At 43.1% G+C, this 21544-nt stretch overlaps 1 long non-coding RNA gene across 1 annotated transcript in view; it reads left to right on the top strand.

Annotated features, from left to right (window-relative positions):
* LOC141144697 (uncharacterized) overlaps positions 1-16656 on the top strand; it is an 85453-nt gene extending 68797 nt beyond the window's left edge. Inside the window, exons 2-3 of the long non-coding RNA XR_012244442.1 lie at positions 7098-7296; positions 15860-16656. This is a non-coding gene — a long non-coding RNA (uncharacterized lncRNA). The remainder of the gene's footprint in view (positions 1-7097; positions 7297-15859) is intronic.
* The last annotated feature ends 4888 nt before the right edge of the window (positions 16657-21544 follow it).

Here is a 21544-nt window from a genome sequence, read left to right as displayed (position 1 = left end):
TGTGGCAGCAGGTTTGGAAGGTTCAGGTAAACAATGTCTTTGACAATAGGGTGATAGGAACTTGACTTCACCAGTGGCCCAATTAACGTGGGGGTTATGGGCCTGAAGCCAGGGCATGCCCAAAATGATCAGAAATAGTGGAGAGGAGATGACGTCCAGAGTTAGGATCTCTTTATGCTGAGATAAACAGGTGGCAGACAGAGGAAGGGTTTCTTGAGAGACTTGTCCCGATCTTATATCATCGGCCAGAAAAACTGAGAGTTTGTGAGTCTTGTCTTTCAGGGGAAGGCCTTGTTGGGTAGCAAAGGCAGAGTCAATAAAGCAGCTACATGCCCCAGAATCAATAATGGCGTTGACTTAGATTGTTCTTCCCTGGAGCTGTAACGAGAGAGGGAGAGCAAGTTGAGTTGCATTGGCGGTTAAAGCGGATAAACTGGCCGGGTAGGAGAAACACACTTATGGGTCTTGGCTAGACAGTTGTTCACGTAGTGACCTGCCCCACCACAGTAGAGGCAGAGGTTTAGCTGGCGTCTACGCGCCCGTTCTTCTGGAGGCAGAGTAGAACGCATTAGTCCCAGCTGCATTGGTTCAGGAACATCGGGTGTTGGGGTAGCCGGGTTTGAGCAGGCAGAAGGTAGGTATCGGGAGGCAGGAGCCGGAACTCTTGCAGTCATCCACATAGGGCGCGTTTGCTGGGAGGAACGTTCAGACCGGCGTTCACGAAGACGTCGGTCGATCTGGATTGTTAAGGCAATAAGTTCTTCAGGGGTATCAGGCATTCCTACCCGGGCAAGCTCATCTTTTAGACTTTCAGATAACCCCATGGGGAATTGATGGCGTAAAGCTGCATTGTTCCACTGTGTTTCCGCGCTCCAGCGTCGGAAGTCCGTGACATAGACCTCGGTCGGCCTGCGGCCTTGCTGGAGCACGAACAAAGCTGACTCAGCTGTGGCAGTCCGCTGAGGATCCTCATATAACTGAGCCATGGCTTCGAAGAAAATGGGCAAGGACTGGATCTGTGCAGAGTTAGTTTCAAGCAGGCGGTGGGCCCAGGTCTGAGGTTCCCCTTGTAGGAGGGATATAACAAATCCCACTTTGGTAGCCTCTAAAGAAAAAGTCCGTGGCTGTAGGGCAAAATAAAGTTGACAGGAGTTGCGGAAGGCCAGGAACTTGGTTCGGTCACCAGAAAACCTTTCAGGGATAGGGACCCTTGGTTCGGGTGGAAGCATAACCACAGAAGGAGGTGCAGCAGCCTGTACTGGAGCAGCTGCTGAGGCAGGAGACACACCTCCCGGGCCACTGAGGTTCAGGACTTGACCTTCCAGTCTGGTGTAGCTGTCTTGCAAAGTCTTTACGGCCTGGGTGAGTGCCACTAGATGCGTACAGATCTCCTTAATGGGAGAGGTCTCTCCTGCGGGCTCAGTCATGGCTGTTCGTACTGTTAGGTACCTGGTGGTTGAGCCCGACTGGTGGAAGGAGACCTCTCTTAAGCGCTGGTTCAGGAGCCACTGGAGTGGGAACAGTGGTCTCTTGAGCACAGTGGGTAGGAGTGCCTGATGCGTGTTCTTACTGTGGTCAACACAGGAGCTGGAGAAGACGTCCCTCTGGGATGGCTGGGCTGCGGATGCTGACAGGCAGAGGCGGATCCATAAGCAGACAGGTGGATGATATGGCAGCAGCAGAACCAGGAGCTGGAAGAGCAGGCTGGAAGCAGCATCACAGGACACAAAGCAAAGCAGAGTCAAACAGTCCATATTGGCAGGAGATCAGGCAGGTATATGGCAGAAGGAATGATCACAGAATAGTCAGGCAGGCAGGTGTTCGGCAACAGGTCACAAGATATAAGCAAGGTCAGGCAGGCCGGGTTGGGTTGGAGACAGAAGAATGGTCAGACGTAGCCGGGTCAATAGCAAATAATAACAACAGGCAGGATACAGGAACTCAGGTGCAGAGCTGCAGATGAACAGCACCTGATGGAAGGATCTGACAACCTTTTAAAGGGTCTTTGGCGCCAAACAGCGCTAGCGCGAACGGGCGCGCGCGGGAGCGCACCGGCACCCCCCAGTGCGGAATTCAGCTGAACTGCCCTGAAAAAGCCCCTCGTGCACCTGCGCACACGCATGTTAGCCCAATGGCCACCGACAAGTCCCTGCCAGTGTGTATGCTCCATCGGACAATTGTTGTCGGACTTTCCGCCAACAAATGTTGATTAGCATATTCTCAAACTTTCCACCAACAAATGTTTGTTGTCGGACTTTCTGATCGTGTGTACACAAGTCCGTCGCACAAAAGTCCAAAGTACAAACACGCATGCTTGGAATCAAGGACGAGCCGGTCTTGTAAAACTAGCGCTTGTAATGCAGATATCACATGCGTGACGTGGCAAATGATCAAATCTCTCAATGCAGCGCATTCTCTTCTTCTGACAGTTCTGACAAACGTATTTCTTTTTTTTCTAGTGACCTCCAGAATAATATGTTTTTTTTCTAATGACCTCCAGAATAATATTTTTTTTGTGTGTTTTTTTCTAGTGATCTCCAGAATAATATGTTTTTTTGTGTTTTGTTTCTAGTGATCTCCAGAATAATATTTTTTTTGTGTTTTTTTTCTAGTGATCTCCAGAATAATATGTGTTTTTGTATTTTTTTCTAGTGATTTCCAGAATAATATTTTTTTGTGTTTTTTTTCTAGTGAACTCCAGAATAATATGTTTTTTTTCTAGTGATCTCCAGAATAATATTTTTTTGTGTTTCTTTTTCTAGTGATCTCCAGAATAGTATGTTTTTTTAGTTTTGTGTGTCAAGTTACCACAACACCATTATTATCTTGTATTTTTTAACCTTAAAGATAAGAACTATGTCGGTGTCCCTTAATCTGACACTGTACTTTTGAAATGTACCTGCCTACTCACAAACAAACTGTCCTTTTTGTACTAAATCACATAGCCAAGTATTTGTCAAAATAAAATGTTTTTATTCAATAGGGAGCACAAGGTCATATCAAAATAAAGAGGAAGGCAACGATGGAGAATCAGTTGAAATTGGTGAAGCCTTTGTACCCCAGGGCAGACATCAATTATTTGACTGTCAAAATTGGTAACCTGAGGAGTCCATTTAATAGGGACTCAAGGACGAGCCGGTCTTGTAAAACTAGCGCTTGTAGTGGAGATATCACATGCGTGACGTGGCAAATGATCAAATCTCTCAATGCAGCGCATTCTCTTCTTCTGACAGTTCTGACAAACGTATTTCTTTTTTTTCTAGTGACCTCCAGAATAATATGTTTTTTTTTTCTAATGACCTCCAGAATAATATTTTTTTTGTGTGTTTTTTTCTAGTGATCTCCAGAATAATATGTTTTTTTGTGTTTTGTTTCTAGTGATCTCCAGAATAATATTTTTTTTGTGTTTTTTTTCTAGTGATCTCCAGAATAATATGTGTTTTTGTATTTTTTTCTAGTGATTTCCAGAATAATATTTTTTTGTGTTTTTTTTATAGTGAACTCCAGAATATTATGTTTTTTTTCTAGTGATCTCCAGAATAATATTTTGTGTTTTTTTTCTAGTGATCTCCAGAATAATATTTTTTTGTGTTTCTTTTTCTAGTGATCTCCAGAATAGTATGTTTTTTTAATTTTGTGTGTCAAGTTACCACAACACCATTGTTATCTTGTATTTTTTAACCTTAAAGATAAGAACTATGTCGGTGACCCTTGTTAATTTGACACTGTACTTTTGAAATGTACCTGCCTACTCACAAACAAACTGTCCTTTTTGTACTAAATCACATAGCCAAGTATTTGTCAAAATAAAATGTTTTTATTCAATAGGGAGCACAAGGTCATATCAAAATAAAGAGGAAGGCAACGATGGAGAATCAGTTGAAATTGGTGAAGCCTTTGTACCCCAGGGCAGACATCAATTATTTGACTGTCAAAATTGGTAACCTGAGGAGTCCATTTAATAGGGACTCAAGGACGAGCCGGTCTTGTAAAACTAGCGCTTGTAGTGGAGATATCACATGCGTGACGTGGCAAATGATCAAATCTCTCAATGCAGCGCATTCTCTTCTTCTGACAGTTCTGACAAACGTATTTTTTTTTTTTCTAGTGACCTCCAGAATAATATGTTTTTTTTTTCTAATGACCTCCAGAATAATATTTTTTTTGTGTGTTTTTTTCTAGTGATCTCCAGAATAATATGTTTTTTTGTGTTTTGTTTCTAGTGATCTCCAGAATAATATTTTTTTTGTGTTTTTTTTCTAGTGATCTCCAGAATAATATGTGTTTTTGTATTTTTTTCTAGTGATTTCCAGAATAATATTTTTTTGTGTTTTTTTTCTAGTGAACTCCAGAATATTATGTTTTTTTTCTAGTGATCTCCAGAATAATATTTTGTGTTTTTTTTCTAGTGATCTCCAGAATAATATTTTTTTGTGTTTCTTTTTCTAGTGATCTCCAGAATAGTATGTTTTTTTAATTTTGTGTGTCAAGTTACCACAACACCATTATTATCTTGTATTTTTTAACCTTAAAGATAAGAACTATGTCGGTGACCCTTGTTAATTTGACACTGTACTTTTGAAATGTACCTGCCTACTCACAAACAAACTGTCCTTTTTGTACTAAATCACATAGCCAAGTATTTGTCAAAATAAAATGTTTTTATTCAATAGGGAGCACAAGGTCATATCAAAATAAAGAGGAAGGCAACGATGGAGAATCAGTTGAAATTGGTGAAGCCTTTGTACCCCAGGGCAGACATCAATTATTTGACTGTCAAAATTGGTAACCTGAGGAGTCCATTTAATAGGGAGTACAATACGGTTCAGGACTCCGAGAGGTCTGGAGGAGCAGCAGATGACATATATGTCCCGAGGCTGTGGTCTTACCACAGCCTGAATTTTTTGCCAGACCACACCAAACTCAGGCCATCACTCTCAACATTTCCTTCCATGCTTCCTTCCATGCTGCTGTGCTGGGTGGGGGGGCTGTGGTGTTGGTGGAGGTGGTGGAGGAGCATGGTCCAACTCGCACAGGTGCGTTTTCTGGGTGAGTTCGCCCCTCGTCCCCTTGTTAAGGGCCTTTAGAATTATTTCCTCACATATAGTGCGCTGGTCCTCCTCCATTTGTTTTAACGCCTCCTGGCCATCAGCGGCCGTGCTAATCGCAGCTGTAGCTTTGAACAGAAATTAAGTCGTGGCATCATCCAGGTTTTTGTTTTTTCGGGCCCTTTTTGTTAGAGGGCGGAGGGGAGGAACCTGCGATTTGGTCAGACTGCTTGCCATGGCCTCCTCTTGGCTGAGACTTTCCTGTGTATGAAAATGGTACATAGTTATAGGTTTTTGGTCATCAATCACACACAATTTTGAGCTCATGACTGTTGCAAATTGAATGTTAACAAATAGAAAAAACTATCATTCTGACCCCAGCATTTTTCATTCTTGCCCCAATCATTTTTGTCCACTACTGTCTATTGATATGTAAACCACTTTGTTAAATCAGAAATTAGTGATCAATAACATCTAGTTAACATCAGGGCCAGGTTGGACCGCAGGAGCCTCAGCTGATGTGGAAGGAAGTTGAGAGCGATGGCCTTTGTTCCGTCTGGTCGGACAAAAAAACGCAGGCTGTTGTATTACCACAGCCTGGGGACATATATGTCATCTGCTGCTGCTCCGGATCTCTGGGAATCCTGGATTTTCTTGCGCTCTTTATTATATGTGCTCCTCAGGCTACCAATTTTCAACTTCAAATAGTTGACGCCTGCGGTAGGATACACAGGCTTCACCAACTCCAACATAAGACGGAAGAGAGGTGCCTCTAAGTGCAGAATTAGTAGCTGTTTATTTCCCCAAACAAGATTAACACTTCCAAAATCTGGCGAATTAAAAAGCGTGTAGTCATTGATAATGCAAATGAGCCTGCAGGCGGATGGGTATGGGTAAACACACTGAGTTCATGATGGACGGAGATCCCGGAAGTGATGTCAGCAGTGAGAGACGGGAGCCAGCATGAACCGGATGTAGTCATCATTAAGGGACACGTTTCGGAACATTAGTAAGTTCCTTTTTTAACCTAATGACTTCAAGTGTACACACAGGTAAACTTATACTACCTTGGGCGGGAACATAGGCGGGGACATGAACAAAGACAAACAAGGAAGACAGGAAGTGATAATTGATATAATAATAATGAGAAACATTCTCTGAAAGATATATAATGGGTATACTGAAAAAAAATAATAATAAATGATAAATAAAAATAATAAAAAATAATAAAACTGAAAATAAAAATATGTGTGTACCCATTCATCAGCTTACCGATAGCTCTATGTTTTTAGTGCAGCACAGGACACAATTGTGGGAGTCTTTACATGCCGGGGACCCATCCGGCTGCAGGGCCATTTGCATTATCAATGAAGACATGCTTTTTAGTTCGCCAGATTTTGGAAGTGTTTTTAATCTTGTTTGGGGAAATAAACAGCTACTAATTCTGCACTTAGAGGCACCTCTCTCTTCTGTCTTATTTTGTTTCAGAGTTTGCTCCTCTTTTCTGAGTGCAGCCCTCAGTGTTGGATATATATCATTGGACCCTTGCCTCTCTAGAGATACTGTCTGCTTGATCCTCATGCTCAGAGCGCCCTTATACACTGTACCTGGATTTTCACCAATTCCAACAGTTTCTCCATCGCTGCCTTCCTCTTTATCTTGTTTTAATAGTCCCTTCATTTTACTTGCCAGAGACATGGCAGCTCCAGGTATTTTCCGTCAGGCAGAAAATCTGGGGCCGTGAATTTATCAACCATTTTATCTGCAGACACAACACAAGACAAACCCTAATGTCAGGCTAAACTCTCATAATCTTGTCCCAATATAGGCCTCAATCTATAAGCAGTATAGGCCACTAACCACTGATCCCCCGATTTAAAATTGTACCTTCGTTGGAACGATCGGCGATAGTGATCCTCCGTCCTCCACTTCCACCACATACGTACATCCGTTACATCGCCCGCGTATTATGCTTTATATACACTGCGCATGCGTGAAACTCTGCCCCTGTCATTCTTTCTAGTGTATTCCGCGCCTCTTCTCTTTCAGGGCAATGGGAGAGCATATGGTGCAGATACAGCAGGTGTGTGCTGTTATCAGCAACGATGAAAGCCTGGAGCAAGGCAGTTCCAGATCCAGAAGGAGATATAAGGCCTCAAATATGTCCTTTGAAGAGATGATGGAGATGGTGGACATCTTAAAGAGGAAAGACTATTATGGGAATCATGGGCCGTACAAAAACCCTAATGTGAGAAAGGCAAGATCATGGCTTGTTTTGCGTTTGATATAAAATATAATTTTTCTATAAGACTCATAGCATTCTGGTGTCACAGAGACAGACTTTCTCAAACAAATGCTGGATACAATGGGTATTGTTGTATTGTTACAGTTTTCAACAGGCTATTGTCTCTATAGCTACAGTACACAAGAAAGAGATTTAGTTGTTTGAAGTTTTTTTCAGCTCTCAAACTGAAAGAATGACTGTTAGATTACTGTCAGGTGTTGGCTTGATTAGACAATGGGTACGTAGATACAGTTTTCAACAGTCCATTGTTTCTACAGCTACAGTAAACGGGTGAGTAGGGAGACACACACACCATCATGCTGTAACATCTGACGCCACTCATAATAGAAAAAACTTTCCTGATGCTCCAGGAGAATCGTTGCCAATGAAGATCACGAACATACAGTAACAGAAGATATGTAACCTTTAAGTGTATTTGTACTATTATAGACCATAGGCTGTTCAGTTTGCTAGACGTTTTGCTTGTTATAGATATCTGTCAGTCTTGTATTGTATTCCTAATATTGTAATAGTTTTTGTATGTACAGCATCTTTGTATAGTAAAGCACATTTACACACTGCAGAAATCTCAGCTTCCTTGCTTATACCACAGAGTAACCTTGCTAGATAGACGCAAGCAAAACATTTGGGGGCTCGTCCGGGATATGTGCTATAATTCAACTGAAGCAGACCTGTTTTTCTGTAGTGTGCTGTGTAGCTTGTGCTAAGTAAAATGCTGCATAAGCTGTTTAGGAAAAGCAAGGCTGCAGAGGGTTCTGGTGGCCAGAAGGAAGTGTGCAGCTTACCTATCTGGGCCAGAGACAATGAGTGGGAGCCTCTTGCTAAAGAATTTGTGAAGTATGCTTCTCCCTTGAAGCTGACTTGGGGTGATAAAGTCTCAGATCATTTTGTAGATTTTAGCCTTAAGGGGTTGGATTTAAGTAAAAAAGAGAAGAGGACAGTGTCCATAGTGGGCTGGTATTTCCTTAATGCTATGTACACTGAATCGCAGAGAAGGCAGAGGCAGAAGTTAATGTTGCTTCAGAGTGTGTGCGTTCAACTGTTAGTCGGACTGATGATTTGCAAGAGCGGTATGCAGCCCTCATGACCAAATCAATGAATGCCTTTAGGAAAAGGAAGGGCTGTAAACCTGTTAGTAAAGCCAGGGTACGTGCCATTGTCACATCCCAAAATTGGGATTGTGAGGATGTGCTCTCCTCAAATGGTAGTGAGGATGAGGAGATAGAGTTTGATATTTTGCATGATGATCTGCTAGTGCAAAATAAAAAGTATGCCAGACCTCTCATTACTAAGCATAGGAAACGGCAACATGATAGAGAGGATATGGCAGATGGGGAGGTGCATTATCGCAACCCCAGAGTAGGGATGAGCCGAACACCCCCCTGTTCGGTTCGCACCAGAACATGCGAACAGGAAAAAAGTTCGCTCGAACACGCGAACACTGTTAAAGTCTATGGGACACGAACATGAATAATCAAAAGTGCTAACTTTAAAGGCTAATATGCAAGTTATTGTCATAAAAAGTGTTTGGGGACCTGGGTCCTGCCCCAGGGGACATGGATCAATGCAAAAAAAAGTTTTAAAAACGGCCGTTTTTTCAGGAGCAGTGATTTTAATAATGCTTAAAGTCAAACAATAAAAGTGTAATATCCCTTTAAATTTCATACCTGGGGGGTGTCTATAGTATGCCTGTAAAGGGGCGCATGTTTCCTGTGTTTAGAACAGTCTGACAGCAAAATGACATTTTGAAGGAAAAAACTCATTTAAAACTACCCGCGGCTATTGCATTGCCGACAATACACATAGAAGTTCATTGATAAAAACGGCATGGGAATTCCCCAAAGGGGAACCCCGAACCAAAATAAAAAAAAAAAAATGACGTGGGAGTCCCCCTAAATTCCATACCAGGCCCTTCAGGTCTGGTATGGAAATTAAGGGGAACCCCGGCCAAAATTAAAAAAAAAAAATGACGTGGGGTTCCCCCTAAATTCCATACCAGACCCTTCAGGTCTGGTATGGATTTTAAGGGGAACCCCGCGCCAAAAAAAAAAAAAAAAAAACGGCGTGGGGTCCCCCCAAAAATCCATACCAGACCCTTATCCGAGCACGCAACCTGGCAGGCCGCAGGAAAAGAGGGGGGGACGAGAGTGCGGCCCCCCCTCCTGAACCGTACCAGGCCACATGCCCTCAACATTGGGAGGGTGCTATGGGGTAGCCCCCCAAAACACCTTGTCCCCATGTTGATGAGGACAAGGGCCTCATCCCCACAACCCTGGCCGGTGGTTGTGGGGGTCTGCGGGCGGGGGGCTTATCGGAATCTGGAAGCCCCCTTTAACAAGGGGACCCCCAGATCCCGGCCCCCCCCCTGTGTGAAATGGTAAGGGGGTACAAAAGTACCCCTACCATTTCACTAAAAAACTGTCAAAAATGTTAAAAATGACAAGAGACAGTTTTTGACAATTCCTTTATTTAAATACTTCTTCTTTCTTCTATCTTCCTTCATCTTCTGGTTCTTCTGGTTCTTCTGGCTCTTCGGGTTCTTCCTCCGGCGTTCTCGTCCAGCATCTCCTCCGGCGTCTTCTATCTTCTTCTCCTCGGGCCGCTCCGCACCCATGGCATGGGGGGGAGGCTCCCGCTCTTCTCTTCATCTTCTTCTCTTCTTCTTTTCTTCTCTTCTTCTCTTCTTCATTTTCTTCTCCGGGCCGCTCCGCACCCATGCTGGCATTGAGGGAGGCTCCCGCTGTGTGACGGCGCTCCTCGTCTGACAGTTCTTAAATAATGGGGGGCGGGGCCACCCGGTGACCCCGCCCCCCTCTGACGCACGGGACATAACGGGACTTCCCTGTGGCATTCCCCGTGACGTCACAGGGAAGTCCCGTCATGTCCCGTGCGTCAGAGGGGGGCGGGGTCACCGGGTGGCTCCGCCCCCCCGTTATTTAAGAACTGTCAGACGAGGAGCGCCGTCACACAGCGGGAGCCTCCCTCAATGCCAGCATGGGTGCGGAGCGGCCCGGAGAAGAAAATGAAGAAGAGAAGAGGAGAAGAAGAGAAGAAAAGAAGAAGAGAAGAAGATGAAGAAGATGAAGAGAAGAGCGGGAGCCTCCCCCCCATGCCATGGGTGCGGAGCGGCCCGAGGAGAAGAAGATAGAAGACGCCAGAGGAGATGCTGGACGAGAACGCCGGAGGAAGAACCCGAAGAGCCAGAAGAACCAGAAGAACCAGAAGATGAAGGAAGATAGAAGAAAGAAGAAGTATTTAAATAAAGGAATTGTCAAAAACTGTCTCTTGTCATTTTTAACATTTTTGACAGTTTTTTAGTGAAATGGTAGGGGTACTTTTGTACCCCCTTACCATTTCACACAGGGGGGGGCCGGGATCTGGGGGTCCCCTTGTTAAAGGGGGCTTCCAGATTCCGATAAGCCCCCCGCCCGCAGACCCCCACAACCACCGGCCAGGGTTGTGGGGATGAGGCCCTTGTCCTCATCAACATGGGGACAAGGTGTTTTGGGGGGCTACCCCAAAGCACCCTCCCAATGTTGAGGGCATGTGGCCTGGTACGGTTCAGGAGGGGGGGGGCCGCACTCTCGTCCCCCCCTCTTTTCCTGCGGCCTGCCAGGTTGCGTGCTCGGATAAGGGTCTGGTATGGATTTTTGGGGGGACCCCACGCCGTTTTTTTTCTTTTTTTTGGGCGGGGTTCCCCTTAAAATCCATACCAGACCTGAAGGGTCTGGTATGGAATTTAGGGGGAACCCCACGTCATTTTTCTTTTTAAATTTTGGCCGGGGTTCCCCTTAATATACATATCAGACTTGAAGGGCCTGGTATGGAATTTAGGGGGACTCCCACATCATTTTTTTTTTTAAATTTTGGTTCGGGGTTCCCCTTTGGGGAATTCCCATGCCGTTTTTATCAATGAACTTCTATGTGTATTGTCGGCAATGCAATAGCCGCGGGTAGTTTTAAATGAGTTTTTTCCTTCAAAATGTCATTTTGCTGTCAGACTGTTCTAAACACAGGAAACATGTGCCCCTTTATAGGCATACTATAGACACCCCCCAGGTACGAAATTTAAAGGGATATTACACTTTTATTGTTTGACTTTAAGCATTATTAAAATCACTGCTCCTGAAAAAATGGCCGTTTTAAAAAATTTTTTTTGCATTGATCCATGTCCCCTGGGGCAGGACCTGGGTCCCCAAACACTTTTTATGACAATAACTTGCATATTAGCCTTTAAAATTAGCACTTTTGATTTCTCCCATAGACTTTTAAAGGGTGTTCCGCGGCATTCGAATTTGCCGCGAACACCCCAAATTGTTCGCTGTTCGGTGAACTTGCGAACAGCCAATGTTCGAGTCGAACATGAGTTCGACTCGAACTCGAAGCTCATCCCTACCCCAAAGATGTTGAATTTGAAGAAGTACTGGAGTTTACACAAACTGAACTTCAGGAGCTGGCAAAACAATACAAACAAAGGTCTGGGGAGCCCCTATTGGCTGGCTCCTACGCTTATGGGATGAAGGGACGGACGGTGTTGTTTTGTCAGGTAAGGAAGCAGTGACTATGGGAGTGTTAACCCTTGATCCACAATTGCGTCAGGCAATGCGAAAAGCCCGAGAGTTTAGCGTGAATTTTTCACTGTTAGACCTCGTGAGAGATGGAATAGTCCGAGTATACGCTAGTCCTACTGACCCGGAAAATACCTACTCATGGAGAGCAATAGGAGAGGGTATTTCCAGGTTACGTGAGATGGGTTGTATAACCGGATTAAATATGTTTCCAGAATGAATGGGTCCAGATATGGAACCCTTTATGTCTGCTCTGCGCTCTAAGCTGATGAAGTCTGCGCCATTTAATCTCAGGGCTCCATTATTGTCCTTGTTGGGAGGCCTGGGATTAAACAGCAAGATTCATGAAGCCACATCCCTTTTAAGCCAGTTGGGGGAGCTAGAGGAGACTAAAACAAAAACTGTCAGGGCAGTAGATAAGGTCAAGGCCAGACAGGAAGAATACAAGCAGAAAAGAACAAAGAAGAAAGAGAATGGGGTAGAGAAGACAGGAGGTGAAGAGAAAACCAGGCTTGTTATTTCTAGGAAAGAAATGTGGGTGGACCTATTAAAGGCAGGAGTACCTAAAGATGAGATAAAATGGGATTTCTACTGCAGAAATGCTGAAGAGGTGGAAACATTTAGTAGGGAAAACTGTCAAGGTTATAAACACTACTCCCAGTGAAGATAACATCAGCCTAGACTTAGAGGAAACAGAACAGACCCCTCCTGTTAGCCACAAACCAATTCCCAAAACTGAACATGAACCCAAATCCCTTTATCCTGGGGAGAAATTAGAGAGAATGAGAAAAGGGGATTGGGAGGTTCCTTATCCTTTATGAAGGGAAGGTGAGTCTCCTGTAATAGCCGTGAGGGCAGTGACAGCAGGAGACCGACGCCCATATGCACCTGTCACTGTATGGTGGGGGAAGTCATCTTCTCCTACACATGTAATGGCTTTAGTTGATAGCGGAGCTGAAGTTACACTTTTGCAAGGAAATCCTTCCCATCACAAAGGTGAATTGATTTATGTAGAAGGTTTGGGAGGGCAAACTACACCAGCAGTTAGGATACGGGTAAAATTGGCTATTGGCAAGGGATCAGGATTTATGACAAATGTTTTGGTATCAGAGTTACCCGAAAATATTCTTGGGATGGATGTACTTTAAGGTCAGTCAATTCAGACTGAAAGAGGTACATTCATATTCGGGTATCCTGATAAAGCGTATCTGGTTAGGGCGGTGAAGGCTGTGGTCAGAGGTCATGCGAAATGGACCCCTGTCTACATTCCTCCACCAGAGAAGCCAGTCTGTCTCAAGCAGTACAGACTTCCTGGAGGCCACAAAGAAATTGGGGAGACTATTCAAGAACTGTTGAGAGTTGGGATCTTTAGACCTGCTGTAAGTCCTTTCTCGTCTCCGGTGTTCCCAGTAAAAAAACCTGATGGGACATATAGAATGACTGTGAATTACAGAGGTCTAAACAAAGTGGCACCTCCATTGAAGTCAGCTGTACCAGATATGATCTCAATTGTTGAGAAAATTGCTAAAAATGCAGGAGAATATCATGCTGTGATAGACCTGGCTAATGCTTTCTTTTAGATTTTAATAGACCCAGAGTGTCAAGACCAGTTTGCTATGGTGTGGGACAGCCACCAGTACACTTTCACTGTCCTTCCACAAGGCTATCTTCATTCTCCAACGATTTGTCATGGACTGATTGCCCAAGATTTAAGTACCCTGAATTTGAAAGTCGCTGTGTTTCACTACATTGATGACATCATGATCTCCGGGACAAAAGAAGATGTAACTGAAGCACTGCACCTGCTGATAGAGCACTTAGAGAACAGAGGGTGGGCTATCAACAGAGACAAAGTCCAAGGACCTGCCACAGAAGTGAAATTCCTGGGAATAATGTGGACTGGGCCGCAGGGGAAAATTCCAGAGACAGTTGTGCAGACTATCCAGGCGCTGTCGCCCCCCACTACCAAAAAGGAGGCACAGAAGTTCATTGGAGTTGTGGGGTTCTGGAGATCCTTCATCCCACATCTTGGACTGATTCTGAGGCCTATATATAATGTCACTAGAAAAAAGACTGAGTTCTCATGGGGTTCAGAGCAGCAGACTGCATTCCTGGCTGCTAAAGAAGCTATTTTGCAGCATCAGGGATTAGGACCCGTGAGACAAGGAGTACCATTTCAGATGGATGTAGTGGAGCAGAATGGTACCATATCTTGGAGTCTGTGGCAGCCAAATGAAAAGAAAGGACTGAGAGCAATAACCATTGGATTTTGGTCCAAACAACTGACAGGGGCACAGAAGAGATACACGCCCCTAGAAAAGTACCTGTTTAGGGCCTACACAGCACTTCAACATGTAGAGACCATTACAGGAAAGGACACAGTCACCATCCATACTGCATTGCCAATAGCAGGATGGGTGAGAGATATTGGACTGACCACTAGGGCAGCTGTAGCCCAAAACCAGGAACTGATGAAATGGAAGTGGTACCTTCAAGAAAGAGGGGGTATTGCAGCTGGGGATGTTAGAGACATTTCCAAACAGTTGGCTGGGCTTGTCACTTTTACCAGCATCCGGCCAGAAGAAGAATTTCTTGTGCTGCAGTCATCCCCCATTCAAGAGGCTCCACCCTTTGAGTCTCTGTCAGAAGACATAAAGGAGTCAGCGTGGTTCACTGATGGTTCAGCCATAGTCACCTCGTCTGGACGTAAATGGACAGCAACAGCCTACAACCCAAGTACAGACACAGTCCTGCAGGAGACCAGAATTGGTGGGTCCAGTCAGTATGCAGAGTTGAAAGCTGTGGTGATGACTCTTCAGGAGGATCCTTCTTCCCATGTCACTATCTACACTGACAGCTGGGCGGTTTTTAAAGGACTGACAACTTGGATGCCCAAGTGGAAGTCCAGTGAATGGATGATTCATGGAAAGGTGGTGTGGGGAGGCAGGGAAGTCTGGGACTACATCTGGAAGGAAGCTCACTCCCACACCATAAAAGTGGGGCATGTTGATGCACATGTGCCCCTAGTTCCAGACTTTGAGAACTATAACAGATTTGCAGATGAAATAATGGGGAAATAATGGACTGAGATATTGTTGCACTGCAGTGGACACCTATTCAGGACTTATGCTTGTTCATTCCTGCAAATGTGCAGATCAAGCCGCAATGCTTCAACTGCTCCAGAAACTTGTCGTTGCTTATGGTTGTCCCAAACAAGTCCAAAGTGATAACGGCTCACACTTCACTGGATCAACAGTACAGCAGTGGGCCAAAGATTCTGGAGTGTACTGGTTGTGCCATATCCCATACCATCCACAGGCAGCTGGTTTGATTGAAAGATACAATGGGCTATTGAAGGACCAGATACGCAAACTTACACCCACTCATACACTAAGGGGGTGGGATCGGGTCCTCACACAGGCAGTCGTGTTGTTAAATTCTAGGCCAATAGCCAAAAGCACACCATATGAGAGTATGGTAGGGGCTGGGGCACAGATTCCACAGCTGGAGTGCAAAGTATTTGTGTAAGGTTCCTGAAAGAACAGGGCTTAACAGATACCATGTTACTGCTTCCCATGACATAGAAACCAAGAGTGACGTATCTGAAGCTGAAGCCTATCTAGGGATGAGAGGGAATCTGGCAGGAAGGTTTGAAGTTATATTTGCATTGGCAGATGAGCTTCAAGACAGTGGCTACATAACAGAAAACCTTCCAAGATAAACAGCAGTGATCTTCTGGGAAATATCAGTATATTTCCTCACCTCCCTATTGATGTTCTTTGGGACGGTCAGAAGTGGTTACAGGCAGGGGGCAAAGTGTTAGTCAGATATCCAGGCAAGAAGCCATTTAGAGGAGAGATTGCAGCTGAAGAGCTTGGATCTACTGTTTATGTATTATTAGAAGGAACAGATAATCCGCTTTGTTTTCCACTCCACAGGCTGTCTCCGATTTGATCCATAGGACATGATGGAAAGAATGATGGAAGATCGCAAGAGTTGTGGAGAGCAAGGCCTTTGATGTATTACAAGCCTGGACTTGTTTCTAAAGAACTTTAGAATGAACTTTCTAATGAACTTTTTAGTTAAAGACCTTCTCAATGACAGAAATGGGAGGTGTTGCATTCAAGGAAAATTAATGTTTAGAATGAATTTAGTAATGAAGAGATTTTCTGTGTGTAGTCTGGGAGAAATATAAAGGGGGGGATGTGTTGCGTTTGATATAAAATATAATTTTTCTATAAGACTCATAGCATTCTGGTGTCACAGAGACAGACTTTCTCAAACAAATGCTGGATACAATGGGTATTGTTGTATTGTTACAGTTTTCAACAGGCTATTGTCTCTATAGTTACAGTACACAAGAAAGAGATTTAGTTGTTTGAGGTTTTTTTCAGCTCTCAAACTGAAAGAATGACTGTTAGATTACTGTCAGGTGTTGGCTTAATTAGATAATGGGTACGTAGATACAGTTTTCAACAGTCCATTGTTTCTACAGCTACAGTAAACAGACATGTTTTCTGTTGTTTGGTAACTATGGCAAACAGCCTGACACATAAAAGGGGTGAGTAGGGAGACACACACACCATCATGCTGTAACATCTGACGCCACTCATGATAGAAGAAACTTGCCTGATGCGCCAGGAGAATCGTTGCCAATTGAGATCACGAACATACAGTAACAGAAGATAAGTAACTTTTAAGTATATTTGTACTATTATAGACCATAGGCTGTTCAGTTTGCTAGGAATTTTGCTTGTTATAGATATCTGTCGGTCTTGTATTGTATTCCTAATATTGTAATAGTTTTTGTATGTACAGCATCTTTGTATAGTAAAGCACATTTACACACTGCAGAAATCTCAGCTTCCTTGCTTATACCACAGAGTAACCTTGCTAAATAGGTGCAAGCAAAACATGGCTAAAGTTGTGAGAAGTCTGCACAGGAATTTTGGGGTACGACGATCCAAAGATCAATTGAGGAAAAGTTGGTCAGATCTGAAATTGAGGGAGCAAGATCAGTATAGAAAGATCAGGAAAGTGCTGCAAAAAAGTAATTATTTGTCCTGTGTTCCTATTATTATTATTACTTTCGTGCTGGTCCATGTGCTTTTCTTTACTGTTGCACATATAAAAAATTAAAGTTTGAGGTTCGTGGACACAGGAATCGTTCGTTCGTTTTAAACATTGTTCGTTCAACCACTAATACGTTGTTTTATATATATATATGTTGGCTTATTTCAAAAAGGCAAAACCACTTTGCCCTACAAGTTCAGTGCAAGTGCACTTGTAGGGCAAAGTGAATTGGTCTTTCTGAAATAATCCCCAGTGTGTCAACATGTGCTAGCTCCCATCATGGGGGATCAATGGACGTGTTTCGGGGGTGCAACCCCTTCCTCTCACCTACTTTAGTTTGGAGGAAGGGCTTGCACCCACAAAATGCTTACATTGATATCCCATGATGGGAGATAGCACATGTTGACACACTGTGTGTTTTGGGGCTTTAGCAAAATAGATGTAGGGAAAAGACACACATTTTAGACATGGGATCATGAGTGAAATCCACATTTTGAGCCCCAATTTGTGTGCATCTTCAAAATTTGGCTTTTAGAGGGGTGAGCTCACCCCATCTGATGAAGGCAAGATCAACACAGTTTTGACATACTAATGTCTCATATGGCCTTCACTTTAGCAAAGTCGAACTTTGTAAGTTCCTGAGTTGGGGATGTTTATGTCATGTTTTTAAACATGCCTGTTTAGCCCCCAAAAAGACAAATTAAGGTCAAACATACATGTTATACACCAAGATGTTGATTTGTTCAAAAACCGTTTATAACGCACATGTGAATGTGCTTGAATGTTTTATACTCAACAATGTGTGGCTTCTTATTTCAGTGCTCAATATCAGTGTATTTGTTAAGTTGATGTAGTTACAGTGGCCATGTGCTGTAAAATGTGCCAAAATCAGGCCATTTTAGGGACTCCGAGCAAATAGTTATCATTAATGCATTACATACAGTCAGGTCCATAAATATTGGGACATCGACACAATTCTAATCTTTTTGGCTCTATACACCACCACAATGGATTTGAAATGAAACAAGATGTGCTTTAACTGCAGACTTTCAGCTTTAATTTAAGAGGATTTACATCCAAATCAGGTGAACGGTGTAAGAATTACAATAGTTTGTAAATATGTCTCTCACTTTTTAAGAGACCAAAAATAATGGGACAGATTAACAATCATCCATCAAACTTTCACTTTTTAATACTTGGTTGCAAATCCTTTGCAGTCAATTACAGCCTGAAGTCTGGAATGCATAGACATCACCAGACACTGGGTTTCATCCCTGGTGATGCTCTGCCAGGCCTCTACTGCAACTGTCTTCAGTTCCTGCTTGTTCTTGGGGCATTTTCCCCTCAGTTGTGTTTTCAGCAAGAGAAATGCATGCTCAATCGGATTCTGGTCAGGTGATTGACTTGGCCATTGTATAACATTCCACTTCTTTCCCTTAAAAAAACTCTTTGGTTGCTTTCACAGTATGCTTCGGGTCATTGTCCATCTGCACTGTGAAGTGCCGTCCAATGAGTTCTGAAGCATTTAGCTGAATATGAGCACATAATATTGCCTGAAACACTTCAGAATTCACCCTGCTGCTTTTGTCAGCAGTCACATCATCAATAAATACAAGAGAACCAGTTCCATTGGCAACCATACATGCCCACGCCATGACACTACCACCACCATGCTTCACTGACGAGGTGGTATGATTTGGATCATGATCAGTTCCTTTCCTTGTCCATACTCTTCTCTTCCCATCACTCTGGTACAAGTTGATCTTGGTCTCATCTGCCCATAGGATGTTATTCCAGAACTGTGAAGGCTTTTTAGATGATGTTTGGCAAACTCTAATCTGGCCTTCCTGTTTTTGAGGCTCACCAATGGTTTACATGTTGTGGTGAACCCTCTGTATTCACTCTGGTGAAGTCTTCTCTTGATTGTTGACTTTGACACACATACACCTACCTCCTGGAGAGCATTCCTGATCTGGCCAACTGTTGTGAAGGGTGATTTCTTCACCAGGGAAAGAATTCTTCGGTCATCCACCACAGTTGTTTTCCATGGTCTTCTGGGTCTTTTGGTGTTGCTGAGCTCACCGGTGCGTTCTTTCTTTTTAAGGATGTTCCAAACAGTTCATTTGGCCACACCTAATGTTTTTGCTATCTCTCTGATGGGTTTGTTTTGTTTTTTCAGCCTAATGATGGCTTGCTTTACTAATAGTGACAGCTCTTTGGATCTCATATTGAGAGTTGACAGCAACAGATTCCAAATGCAAATAGCACACTTGAAATGAACTCTGGACCTTTTATCTGCTCCTTGTAAATGGGAAAATGAGGGAATAACACACACCTGGCCATGGTACAGCTGAGCAGCCAATTGTCCCATTACCTTTGGTCTCTTAAAAAGTGGGAGGCACATATACAAACTGTTGTAATTCCTACACCGTTCACCTGATTTGGATGTAAGTACCCTCAAATTAAAGCTAAAAGTCTGCAGTTAAAGCACATCTAGTTTGTTTAATTTCAAATCCAAAAAAATTAGAATTGTGTCGATGTCCCAATATTTATGGACCTGACTGTACATTAACAACAATAACATTGTGTGTGTGTAGCAGACCCACAGCACAACATAATAGTTAGCTGAAGAAGAGATTGTCACCTCATGTATCAAATAAGAATAAATAAGTAAATAAATAAGTAAATAAATAAATAAGAAAATGGCCAAAATTAAAAGGCCATTTGAGAACCTAGGAGACAGATAAGAAACACAAACAGTAATTCAAATGAAATATGAGTTTAATTTAAAAAAAAATTATTACACATCCACCTGAATTTAAGGACAACAATAACATTTGGACACATTTTAGGGGGTGTTTAGGGTAAGCACTACAACGGAGCTGACAAAATACATTGTTAAGTTACTAGGCTAGGTGTGTATGGGCCCAGGATAGCATGCTGGGGAGATTAGAGAAGGCAAATATGCATGAAGGACAAAAAATTAGCACTAAAAGCTTACAGCATGCATGAGGACAAATAGGACAATCACAGCATATTACAATCATGGTAATTATGGAATGAAGTAATTAATACAATACATTAGCAAACATTAAATATATAGAATGTGATGTTAAAGGATAAAACTTACCCTAATATTGTCCTTCTGCAGGACTTGAATTATGGCAGAACAGGTCTATGGAATAAAGATTCCCAGAGCCTGGGGTAGATCCCAGTCGTGAACTTCAGATCCTGGAGACTTCTCCCCGTCGCCAAGTACCGCAAGGTGGCAACGAGCCTTTGCCCAGGAGAGATGGCTTGCCGCATGCAGGTGTCCTGCTTAGTAATATAAGGGCACAGCAAAGCTGATAGACGGTGAAAGACAGGGTCTTTATTCTCCTTGAGCTCCCGCAGCACAGGCATATGACACAATTAGTCACGATTAAGCAACCAATTCTTGGTCCAAGAACTCCTCCTCCCCCTGTTCCTGGACTGGGCTTGGGTCATAGCAATAACTCCAAGCCCAAAAAAGCATGATCTCTCTGATGAGAACGCCACATGGCTAGTTAACGAACGGCTGCTCAGAACAAACTGACAGAACGCACTGAAAATCAGAAAGGACCTGACAAGCATGACCTAAAAATCAGAAACGACCGGAAAAGCATGCACCGGAAATCAGAAGCGAACTATAGATAGAATGCACTGAAACCCAGAAATGACCTGACAAGTACACACTGAAAAACAGATACGAACCGACAAGCACAGCCTGAAAAGCAGAAACGAACTGAAAAGCACGAGGCTGAAAAGCAAGAATCCTCAGTCACCAAACTTCTACTAACACGAGATAAACACGAGATTAGCAGAAGGAGCCCAAAGGGTGGTGCACTACTATTGAACTTCCTTTTTATCGCCTCGTCATACGTCTTGTACGTCACTACATTCGTAATTGTTGGCCAACATTTGTGTGACCGTGTGTATGCAAGACAAGTTGGAGCCAACACCCTTCCAACAAAATTCCACGGTTTTGTTGTCAGAAAGTCTGATCGTGTGTATGAGGCATACGTTTCTGCCTCTATTGAATGGGCAACTGCAAATAGTCACAAGTAGTGACTTGAGATTTCGAGATTTTGATTTCAGAATTGATCTAGTGATCAACTCCCCCTTCACCTTCTTATTTTGTAGCATAAAATTAATAATTGTGATTCAAATTTAAATCAGTTAAATCAGTAGCTATATTATTACTATTGTGATAAAGCAGTAGTAAACAGTAGTAAACCCAAAAACAAAAAATTATTTTTTTGATGCTTGCTGATTCTTAGATGTGATGGTTGCATTCATTTTCTTTATTAGGCTTTCTTTCTTCTATTTTCATCTGGTGATCTGGCTGATAAGTCTGTTGTTTTTAAAAAGAACAAGCCTCCTTCAGATGTATCAGTTTACATGGACGAGACAAACAAAGAGTGCTTTCATAAAACCTTTATCCCAAAAGGAAACAAACTCTTTGCTGTAATTGATTATAAAGTATTAGCTGGAGTTTGGCTTCAGTTTGTTAGTGTACTGTATTTTAATAT

Source organism: Aquarana catesbeiana, linkage group LG05 (assembly GCF_042186555.1).
Source record: "Aquarana catesbeiana isolate 2022-GZ linkage group LG05, ASM4218655v1, whole genome shotgun sequence".
NCBI classification, from domain to species: Eukaryota; Metazoa; Chordata; class Amphibia; order Anura; family Ranidae; genus Aquarana; species Aquarana catesbeiana.
This window is presented reverse-complemented; position numbering and strand designations above follow the sequence as displayed.